General features: G+C 47.7%; 1 pseudogene; it reads left to right on the top strand.

Moving 5' to 3' along the window:
• The first annotated feature begins 1,245 nt into the window (after nucleotides 1-1,245).
• On the top strand, nucleotides 1,246-10,642 carry LOC101691530 (annotated as a pseudogene).
• Nucleotides 10,643-11,791: the final 1,149 nt, after the last annotated feature.

The following is an 11,791-nucleotide window of genomic DNA, read 5'->3' as shown; positions in this document are numbered from 1 at the left end:
GACAGAGACGGGAGGACACAACAACACTTCTACAAGCTTTAATATGGGGGAGCAACCAAAATAGTGTTGACCAGTAGGGGCCAGTAAGGGACATGGGTTGGTATGGGGCATCAACAAACAACAGAGATAAAGAGAAGACAAATGATGAGGTGGTTTAGACCCAGAAGAAGACCACTTTAGCACTGCCAATACCCCTAGAGAACAGAGGACATTGATAATCACCAACAGAACTGTCCTATAAAGACAACACTTATAAATCAGAATATCCCCTAGGTCCTACCCTGGGCAAGTTGTAGTTAATAGTTAATAGTTTGTAGGATGACCTCTAGATCAATTTCACCCACCTACCAAGAGGCATGATCTCAATCCTTTGCCTTCTTATACCTCCTTGAGAATATCCAAAAAGATGGGAAGCCTTTTGATTATCTCTTTCCATTTATTATCAGTCTCTTCCCTGTTCTGTTATCTGTCTACTTCTCTACACCACTTCTGTCTGCTGTCACTCTGCTCACCTTAGTTAGTTGCACACCTCTGGCTCACCTGACTCTACCAAGCCTCTGACCTGGATGTCCTTCATGGCCATTGCCACTCTCCATTGTCTCCAGAGGGCTGGTCTCTGCTCTGCATCATGTTCGTGCATGCCACCTGCCGTGGTTCAAGACCACTGACGCTCCTGACACCATGCCTAGTCCACCCACCGCAAAGGCCTGATCTCCCTTGACCTCGAAAAACCCCAGAGTCTGCTCTACCAGTGGTCCTGAGCTTTACCTCCTCCACCACGCTGCTTGCCTGTGTTGCCAGACGGTGAGGAAAGCACCGCCTTTCCTTGCTCAGCATTTCCAGAAGCATTCCCAAGGGAGAGCGGCTCAGGCTCCCAGGCATGTCGTGCTTTCCACGTTGACACACAATCTGCTCCCTACAGGAGTGTCTCCTACACAGATTTGGGGGAGACAAGGATGGAGAACTAAAAGCACCCTACCCCAAAGCAGCCACAGCCCTGGAGAAGGAACACTTCTATTTGTAAGTGTGTATTATGGCATAAATAAAGTTGACACATCAGTACTTAGGATAAAAAAATGAAATGAAATGAAATGAAATATAAAATAAAATGCAATGAAATAAAATAAAATAACTTCAGTGCCACTGTTCAATCTTGGCTATCGATGCAGTCGATAAGGAAATCCTGTCAGCCTCTACTCCTGACCAGGCCACCCTCACCTCCCAGGTGCTCTCCTGCTTCCAAGCATGGTCCCTCTTTCATCCATCCTCAACACGGCGGCCAGAGGGATCCTGCCTGAATGTGAGTTGAATCCTGTCACTGTTCTATTCAAAGCCCTCAAGCCCTCCCGCCTCCCACCCCCTCACCCTGACCGCTACGTGCCGGCACACCCTGGCTTCTCTCCAACTCCATCTCCTGGTCCCGTCCACCCACCCAAACTGCCAGGTCAGCCACTGGCCTCAGGCCTTGGCACTGGCCTTCCCTCAACTGGGTGCCCTTCCCCGATGACCATTCGGATACTTCCCTCACTCTCCCTGGGTCTTTGGTGAAGAGTCGCTGCTCTGATCATCCTGTCTAAAACATCTCAGTCTCCCCACTTGTGTGTTACTATCTAGATTACATACTTATCTTGTTTATTGTCCTCCTGCCCTCGCTAGAATACAAGCTCAATAAAAGCAGGTGTTTTTGTCAGTTTTCTCCACTATGCATACCCAATATCTGGTAAGTCATCACTGAATGAATGGGAAAAGGGGAGGAGGATACATTTCAGGTGGTTCTTGAAGGACAAGGGGGTAAAAGGGTTTTGATGCTCACACATCTACACTTTGATATTACGTTGTTCTTCCAGGGAAAAGGCCTAGAGTCTACACTTACTCCTCTGGCCCAGTTTCCACAATCTAGAATCTGACCCTCCATCTTTTGAAGACAGAAACCCAATTTGCACCTTCTCTAAGGAACTGGGCTTACAGTGACCAAATTATAAAATTAGAAAACCCATTTACTTCCTTATAATTTAAAAAAACCTGTTATTTGAATGGGAAAAAAAAAAATATATATATATATACATATGTAATCAGTACATTCACTCATCCTGGCAAGAACCACTTGGAAAATCAACAGTGACCAATAATAATAATAATAATAATAATAATAATATAATGAAATGAATCATGATAATGAATGAAATAAGGACACAAAATCAGGAAAAACTGAGAAGAAACAAATACGCAGTTGCCATCAGGCTTACATGACCTGAAGAACGAGAGGCCATTAGAATTCTCCTGGTTCTAAGTGGCAGAAAACCCAACATGCTGGCTCGAGCACAGGGGGGATCGACTGGTTCATACAACTGAGAAAGCCAGAAATAGAGCTGACACCAGGCATAACTTCACGAGAGAGCTCCAAGGGATTCGGTTTCTCTCTCTCTCCCTCTCTTGTCTCTGTCTCCTCTTGGTTGATGCCATTTTCAGACAGAGTCTCACTGCATGGTGACAAAGTGGGTCCAGCCGCTCCAGCCTCACGTTCACAACTCCGAAACTAGTTGAGGACACAGCCTCTTTTCTAGTAGACCCGCAAAAGTCTTAAGATTTCACACTGTAATCAGGAGGAATGAAATGTGCTCCTTAGCGTAGGTTTGCCCTGTGCTCCACCCCTAAGCGGAAGGTAGAATCGTGCCGGAAACATGTGGTCTCAGAATAAGGGAGGGTGAGTCGCAAACATTAATCAGCGCTATGAATGAAAATGGGAGGAGCAAATAGTAGAAGGAAAAATAAAAATTTCCCCCACAGCCTACAACTTGCTATTATATGCTCTTGCCAATGGTTCTGGAACACTCCCAGTTGGCTTAGTATGCCATTAGACATACCGCTGTCAGTAGGTCTGGAGGTCTACTGGCATGACTGCCCCTTCCCAGGTCAGTGCACAGAAACACACACCTTTTTCTAGGGATCCTTTGCTGACCATCCCCCAATCACACACTCAGTTAATTACAACCTACACCTGCTGGCTGGGAGTTCTTCATTCTCTTTCTGCAATGACTGCATATTTATGCTCTAACCCAAAGTAACTTGAGTCCTTCATGGGAAGAACAATTTTGTTCCCCACTGAGAACTGGGGGCACAGTCTGAGGCAACTCCTACAGACACATCTTGTTTAAAATCTTAAGTTCTGCCTTAATTTTTAATAGAGATTTTGCATTCTATTCTACAGTATTTTGCCTACCTTCCATAAAAATGGAGCCTCCAGGAATATGTGTCCTGCCCACACACTGAGCTCTAGTCATCCAAGTCATCCCACAGACTTGGACGAAGTGCCACCCCAGGAAGCATATGATCCTGTTCCCAGATGGAGCCCAAAATATAGGAGAAGCCGTGAGTTAGGTCTGGGATGTTTGGGGTTCAAAGTCACATGGGCCATGCAAATGAACCTGTCTAGGAGGTAGCTGGAGATATAGGCACGTAGTTCAGAAGAGAGGTGGGGATCAAGATGGAAATTCCAACAACCTCAGCACGATGTGATGGTGAAAGCCAAGGCAGTGGGTGGTGTTACCCAGGGACCACAAGGGGAGAAGAGAAAGGCCTGCGGGTAGAACACTGAATGCTGCCCACACAGTTGAGTGATGGAGAAGCAAGGAGGACCAGGAATATCCATCACAAGGCAGAGAGAGTCTCAAAGACTCCAAGCAAGTGCTTAAGAGAGATAAATCAAGCTTTGATGCTAGACAATTTGAGCTTTCCCAAGCCAGGGCAGGGCACTATTTTGTGATGAGCAGATCTAGCAAATCAGGATTCATGGCCTGCTTGGCCCAGAGCTCATAAGACTCAATTACCCTGGTCATGGAGCTCAGGCAGGCAGGTCTGCTCAGCATCACTTCTGGTCCTCAGCAACGCGGCTGCTCGCTTGGCCAAAGAAGAGCCATCTTGGTTTGCGTGGGTGGTAAGAACTGATTGTGGGAGGCAAGTTCCTGAGGGTCCTCTCTGCTAACTTCACTCCATTTGTCAGCTGCTTCTTGCTTGCCCAGATCAGAGGCCCAGAAAGGAGGCAGGAAAGATCAAGGTAGGCTGCTTTCTGAGCTACAGTTTGCTAAAGACCTATCTTTTTGAAGATATCTATCTGCTTGTGAATTGCTGGACTGGACAGGTGACCCAAGGCTGGTTTAGTCCTTAGATCCTCTCTAGAGGTGACAGTCACCAGGGTGTTTATAATGGAGTCTTTTGCCAGCTTCAAACTTTCCTCATGACCAAGCTTTGAACTACCAGAAGAAGAGGAACAAATATGGATTCCACATGGCCCGTGAGCAGCCCCTAAATTAAACACTTCACACACATCGCCTGGGTTCCTCCTCAGGATGACCTTGAACAGCAGGTGCTGTTAGGATCTGCGTTTCACACATGAGGAAATGGCGCTCAAAGAACTAGAAAGTGGAGAACCACACCAGACAGCATTGTTCAGTTTTCGATAATAGCTTTAGAGTTGACAAAGCTCTTCCACATTGAATATTTCCTTTTGACTCAGACTCACAACCAGCTGTGAGAATCAACTTCATTTTACAAATAAGAAAACTGAGACCCTGAGAGTTTGAGTGACTTGTAGGAGATCCAAATGTGGGGCCAGCTGGCCCCCGAGTTCAGTTTTTTCCCCCATGGTACTTCCCATCCATTCTTGCTTCCTATCTGCCCCCGGAGAAAGCCTGTAAGGTATAAACAAGTGATTTCCCCATAGCTGACATACACAGTTCCCTAAGCCAGAGGTCTCTTTCTTGAGAACCTTCCTGTGGGAGACCTCAAAATCTGCCAAGCCCAAAGTGAATCTGGGGAAGCAGAAGGTACAAGAGGGTGTCAATACAGAAGGAAATGACTACTCTGGATTTAACGAAGCCCATGCCACATCCCCTTCCCTTTGGCCCCTGGGCCTCTGCTTCTGTGGGACCCAGCGAGGCAGCTGCCATCTTGGCCGTTCCCTATGAGCTCTTAAACCTCAAACATCATGCACGTGGCTCCCACAGCACCTGTTCCCACCCTCACAGGCCACTCTCTGCCATTCATTCACCAACTAACCAAGGAAGGCTCTGTGAATCTTGGCCACTCTCCATATATTCTCATCTAACTTTCCTTTATTATATGCTTTGTGCTCAGATGTCCTGCTGCCCCAGCATCACAGTGAGGGATCTTATGCTTCTCTCTGTAACCCGGCATGGGTTCCCGCTTAGAAGATTTTTTTTTTTTTTTAATCTAGCCAAAGTCAGATTAGTTCCTTTACAGCTATACCCACTCCTTACCAGAAATATCCTTTTTGCTATTAAGTAAGTTTGAATAACTTGTCAGGGGGAGATGCTGGCAATTTCCTTTATGATTCCTCTCACAGTGAAAGTCTCCTCTGCAAGCAGGCGCCATGATACTGCTCCACAGAGAAGGATCTGGTCAGTCATAAGCTCAGAGCTCCCCTGCTCCCTTTGGCTAAGAACTGGCCAGTGGAGAATAGCAGGTTCTTTAGTATCTCAGTGAGATCTTTCATTTACCACTTGGAATAATAACATCAACAAAAATAACACAAAGTATTTGCATTGAAGGTTTTCATTTTTCAAAGTAGCTATTGGATGTTAATGCTGTAAAGGGCCTAGAGACAGAGGCAAATCCTCCCATGTACAAATGAGGAAGCAGATGAAGTTCAGAGCACCTCATATTCTGTGAACCTCACAACACTCTTCATGGGTGGGCCACCCCTCATTTCACAGATGAGGGAACAGACACAGAAAGCCACTTGTCCCGAGTGACTCAGCCAATTCAAAGCAGAGCTGGACCCAGGCTTCCAGTTTCCCCCATCCCTGCTCTGGTGCTCTTTCTCCTTGGCTGCAACCTCTCTCCCTTGTCCAAGGAGCCAGTGGAAGGGGTACCGAAGAAACCGGGCCATCCGTGACATTGGATCTGACCTTGGCCCTACTCCCGGAGGCCTTCCTGCCTAGGGCTGGTTTCTGCTCCCACCCCAGCTTCCTTCCCCAACCAGTCTGCCTGGAGTCATGAAGTATGAAAACCCCGACTACCCTAATCATCTGTGACGGACCATTTCCAGCTGAGGGCTAAGTAGCTTCCTGTCACTTCCATTTGTGACAGTATGTGTCTAATCTCCCTACAGCAGCAGGTCCCCTATATTAGGGGACATTTTAGCTCTATGTGAGGGGAATCAGCATGCAGCCCTGTATGGCCCTGTTGGCCTGGGGCAGCTCATGAGGTTCAAGGACTAATCAGGAAGTGGACCTGGCTGGGCCTCCAGCCATAGCTGGCGGACATCGAGACAGTGAGGGACCTGGTGGAAAGGTACTATGTGCTTGCTGTTCTTGGGGCAGAAAGGGAGAGCCTAAGGAAGGAAAAAGGAGAGTGGATTTCAAGGGACCCACCCCTTCACAGGCAAGTCTTTGTTGACAGCTGCTTCTCAAGGGCCGCCACCCTGCAGCTGGGGAGCAAGGCTGACCCTGCAGCACGTGATTATGGTGGATCCCCACATGCTGTGGAGGTCAAGACTAACCCAGATTTCCAGTTCAAGGCACTCAGGTCATGTTAGGAATTCTAGAGGCAACTCTGTTGTCTTTCTGCCTGCCTGGCATCCAGTTCCCTTTCTTCCAGCAACAGCACCCTGATTCATCTCAAGGGCTTCCCAACTCTCTGTCCCGGTGGTTCAGCCTCCAATGGCTTTCCAATCTAGGCTGTCTGGGAAGCACTTACTGCGCCCTCCAAGACCCAGATAAGCAATCTCCTTCCTCTTCCAAAGAGCCTCTTCTAGAAACCCTCACAAGTTCTTTCCTGTCTCCTGTGACATCTCTCTATCCTTGTGTTCATCACGCTGAACCACAACCATGTGTGTCTGTGTCAGTCTTCCCTTCCACTCTCTCCAGACTTTTAAGAGCTAGGGGGTATCAAAAAAAAAAAAAAAAAACCAAAAAAACAAACAAAAAAAAACCTTAGCTGGGCCTGTCTTTCAATTATTTTTATATCAGCAGCTTCTAGCACAGTGCCTGGCACATGGTAGGTGCTCAATAAATGTTGGCTGGAGGAGTGAGTGACGAGACTCACACCTAAACCATAAATAATCATGTAAGTACCATATGGGCAGATCAGATCCTACAGGCTTGTCGACGTTTTATCAACCTCGAGAGCTACAAACCATGACACGCAGAGGCTTTATTGCATTTATTGGTGAGGCAAGATAAACCCCATCTGACAGATCCTCCTGCTCGTATATCAGACAGACAGGACCAGATTAAACAATCAACCCCAGACAGCCCCGCAGCGGCCCCGAGGCCATGCTACAGCTGGGACCTGTAGGCTGGGGCAGAGGGCCGTCACCACAGACCCAGAGTGTTCCTCACGGTCTCACCCCGGATCAGGGCTGGGCTGGGCTGGTGGGCGGGAGGGAGCTCACAGAGGAGGAAGGTTGCACATCTGCCTTAAATTTTCTTGGTTTCTAGTTCGGAAAACAAAATACTTGCCCGAGGCAGCTGAGGACCACCAGGCTCTGCACAGCTGATGCTTAAAAATAAAATACTTTGCTCTAAGAAACAGTTACACCATAAAACAGATTCAGAGCAATCCCGGGCATCTCTTTCCTTGTAAAATGCATGAACGCAATCAATAAACATTCTTCCTCTACAACTTGGCAGCCCCAGGTCAACCCTGCCTCAGTGGAAGAATTTCACCTTAGGTGGAAAGGAAGCGAACTCAGCCACGGTCTCAAGATGAGCGAACTGCGGTTTCTCATTCCTCTTTTTGCCCCCACCACTCCCCTCATTTAGAAGAACTAGGGTGTTTGCTGCCGCTTCCCCGAGTTAGGATTCAGAGAAAGCTCAAGTGAGCGTGATTTCTTCGTTGAACCTCAATATTCCCCTAAATCTACCTTTTTGTTGGCCCCCAGCCAAAGCCAGTTATCTTGGGATGGAAAGCAATTGTTTCAGTGTTATAAGATTTGTATCTGACAAACCCATGCACCCCGCTGATTATCATCACCTTCCCGTCCTTTAGTTGCTTTCAAAATGACAGTCTATTGATCCAGTCATCTCCCAGGATTTGAAGTTCATGGAAAAGGACGTCTCCAATGTCTCGTTCATTCCCACTGCTTCTTGTGCGGCAGGGTAGGAGTGCTGGCCTTCCACTTTCATGTCTTTCCCCTGCCCCTTGGCGTGAGGATCAATCATCGGGAACCTTCCAGCCGTCTGCCAGGCCCAGAGTGGGCCCTCCGGGTTTGTTGCTCTGTGTGGAGTTGAGAGAAACTGGCTCTTACACTCTCTCCTGAGACTATGCCCTTTAAATGAGTAAGTGACAGCCCAGTGGGTCCTCCCTGCATTGGCAGCAAGCAGAGCAGGACCTCTGGTGTTTCTGCTTCCTTCTCTGTTCGCTCAAGCCTCGCAGCCACCCAGTGAAGCCAGGAGAGCAGGGGCTACTGGGGACATTTTTCAAGGGCCAGAACTGGCCTTGGGTTTGAGGCTTTGGGGAGAGATAGAGCTGGGATTTGGCCCTGGAGGTTCTGGTTCCAGGTCCGGGACTCCCCCCATCCAGGTCCCCCTCAAGCACCATGCTGCCCACAGGCCCCACGGCCCCATCGAGGGCTCAAGCAGCATCTCAGCTCTGCTTTTCAGGAGCTGGGGGACCTCGGCCTTCGATTTCATTGTCTGCCTACTGGAGCTAAGAATGCCTCCACTGACATTCCTCAGGGCTAAATGAGATGACCCAGACGAAGCTTCTAACACGGTGGTCGTCCCACACTTAGTACCAGTAGCTGTTACCAGTAGCTATTAGCGTTACAATCAATGATGCTATTATTTGGCTGAAACTGTTCTGCCTCTGAGCCACGACCGATCTACTCAACCGGTAGGTCTTTCCTCGGCCTCAGTCTTGATGTCCTTGTTCCTGCATCCATTCTGATTCTATATAAGAACCCATCTTTCTGCCGGAAGGATTTCTGAAATGTATCATGGGCTTCCAAGAGGCTTCTATCTTAGAAGCTTCTCCCGGGAAGACATAATGAAGAGAGAAAGATTCAGGCCAGACACCTGTGTCATGAGAGGCTCAGGCCTCTGGCCAGCCACCCTCCTTCATCTTCCTTTGTGGAGCAAACACTTCGCAGGAGACCACCGTGGTGCCTGGCCGCCCGGTCCAGAAGTGGCCGTGCAGTGCACGGCCCAGCTGCTCTCCATTCCCTCCCCATCCTTCTGGGTCCACATCCTGCAGACTCTGCCACCGGGACTCATTGGAATGCTCTGGCCACTCTCACTGCACCATCCTGGGTGGAACTTCTGGCAGGTGCAATTAACTAGACACTATTAGTCTCCTTGCTTTGGGCAAGGAAAAGCCCAACATCCTGAAATAGACTGACCTGGAAGAAGCCTGGCTCCGGTGATGTCTTCTCTCAGCGTTGTCCCACCAAATAAAGCCAACTCCCACCTCCCAAGCCCCAGGCCATGCAGAATCTGGCCACGCCCCATCTCACCCTACCATCCTATGCATCCGGTTCATGCAGGATGCTTTGTAAAAATGGGTGTTCTCTAATTGACTTAATGAGAGCCTTGGGGTGGATCTGAGGAATCTAAGTTTGTAAAAAGTTTTCCGAGACTGAAGCATGGCCAGGTAGAGGAGCCACTGCTCTGCACAGCTCCCAGGGAGAGCCATACCCAGTGCAGCACATTCGCCGTGTGCCCTGCCTTGGTGTGTGCCACCACCCGTGCCAACAGCCCCAGTCTCTGCTCTCAGAATTCACCCCATCCTTAAGGCCCACATCACATACCACTCCTCCAGGAATGGTATCAGGATACCTAATGTATCCTCCTAATGTAAATCAGGAGATTTAGGTATCAGCTAAGACCCCGAAGAAGGGGAAGCCCCACTGCAGCCGGAACCCTGTCCTAGTCAGAGGAATTGGCAGATACTCCCGATTGGCTATGTATTCCAGAAGGCCATGTACAAGAGGAAGTATTCGGCAGCTAAATCCAGGGCTGAAAAGAAAAAGAAGGAGAAGGTTCTTGCTACCGTCACTGTCACCAGTTGGTGGTGACAAGAACGGTGGTACCCAAGTGGTTAAACTTTGCAAAATGCTTAGGTATTATCTTACTGAAGACGTGCCGCGAAAGCTGTTGAGCCACGGCAAAAAAACCTTTCAGTCAGCATGTGAGAAAACTGTGAGCTAGCATCACCCCTGGAACCATTTTGATCATCCTCACTGGGCGCCACAGAGGCAAGAGGGTAGTTTTCCTGAAGCAGCTGAGCAATGGCTTGCTACTTGTGACTGGACCTCTGTCCCTCAATCAAGTTCCTCTGCGTAGAACACACCAAAAATTTGTCATTGCCACTTCTACCAAAATTGATATCAGCAGCGTGAAAATCCCCAAACATCTTCACTGATGTTTCAAGAAGAAGAAGTTGCGTAAGCCCAGACACCAGGAGGGTGAGATCTTCGACACCGAGAAAGAGAAATACGAGATTACAAAGCAGTGCAAGGTTGATCAGAAAGCTGTGGACTCACAAATTCTGCCAAAAATCAAGGCTGTTCCTCAGCTTCAGGGCTACCTCCGCTCTGTGTTTTCTCTCACAAATGGACTTTACCCTCACAAATTGGTGTTCTAAATTTCTTACAAAGAACCTAATTAAATAACTGATCCAAGGTACCAGTACCTAATACCTAATCTCCTGATTCCTCCAGCCAGAAGTATGCTGTCCCCGCTCTGAACACCCATAACATTTTGACCCTCCCTTTCTGCCACTTTCCAGCCATTCCTTCAAACTCACCCCCTCTCTTTCGCCCAGCCCCTAGGCAGAAACCTGCAATCTGTCCTTGCCCCTTTGCTCTCCATCCCTTTCCCATGCACTTGAGGATAAGAATAGTACTCACCTAAGAGGGCTGTTTTCAGAGGTATTGAGTTATCCCAGGGGGTGTATTTCCAAGTGTGCCAAGAGATGTCAGCTGTCAGACGCTAACTCCATCATCCTGTCATCTTAACGCATGTTTTTATGGCATAAGGTTCTGGTTCTTCACGTACACAGGTTTTCTGCCTTGACTTCCTCTTGAGAGCATGGACTACATCTTGCGGATTGTCGTTCTGTCCGTGGCAATTGACAAGGTCGGATACCTACAGGACGCGAGAACTGTGAGACTGGTGGATGGCTGATATCTAACTGTTTCCCTTTCATTCCTGTCCTTTCTCCATCTATCACTACTACTGTCCTTCAGTGGGTAGTGAAGATGCAAAGAATGTATCCCTATTAGAATTTATAATTATATTTAATTTTGGGGATTATTTGATTATCATCTGACATTTCTACCAGGCTTGAAGATTCTGGAAGACATCTTCAAAGATTTTGAAATGTCTGGAAGACATTTATCCTAGCTCACTACTGCATCCACAGGGCCTAGCACATAGTAAATACCCCAGAAATATTTAAAATTAGTTAATTAGCAAACCCTAATTAATCCAAAATTAATTCATTAACCTACCAATGGCTTTTTTTTTTTTTTTTTAGTTCTCTTAATGATGCTAGTATAATAGATTGAGTTCTGAATGTTAGAGCATCGTGGTAAATGAACCACAGTAGGAGCTTGAACTAATCAGTGAGGCAACTGTGCAAATGGGCCAGTTGGGGATGTTCTTTCCTATTACCTGTGTGACTATAGACAAATGAGTAACCTTACTCTTCTCATCTGTACAATGGGAATAAGGGTAGATTTACCTCACAGGGTTACTATGCACGTGAAATACTTACTCTGGAAGTTAGTTCTTATGATGATAGTACTGTTGGCATTCGAGTAACATGA

Source organism: Mustela putorius, unplaced genomic scaffold (genome assembly GCF_011764305.1).
Source record: "Mustela putorius furo isolate JIRA1106 unplaced genomic scaffold, ASM1176430v1.1 tig00000129_pilon_pilon_pilon, whole genome shotgun sequence".
Taxonomy (NCBI): Eukaryota; Metazoa; Chordata; class Mammalia; order Carnivora; family Mustelidae; genus Mustela; species Mustela putorius.
Note: the sequence above shows the minus strand (reverse complement) of the source record. Positions and strands in the feature narration are given on the sequence as shown.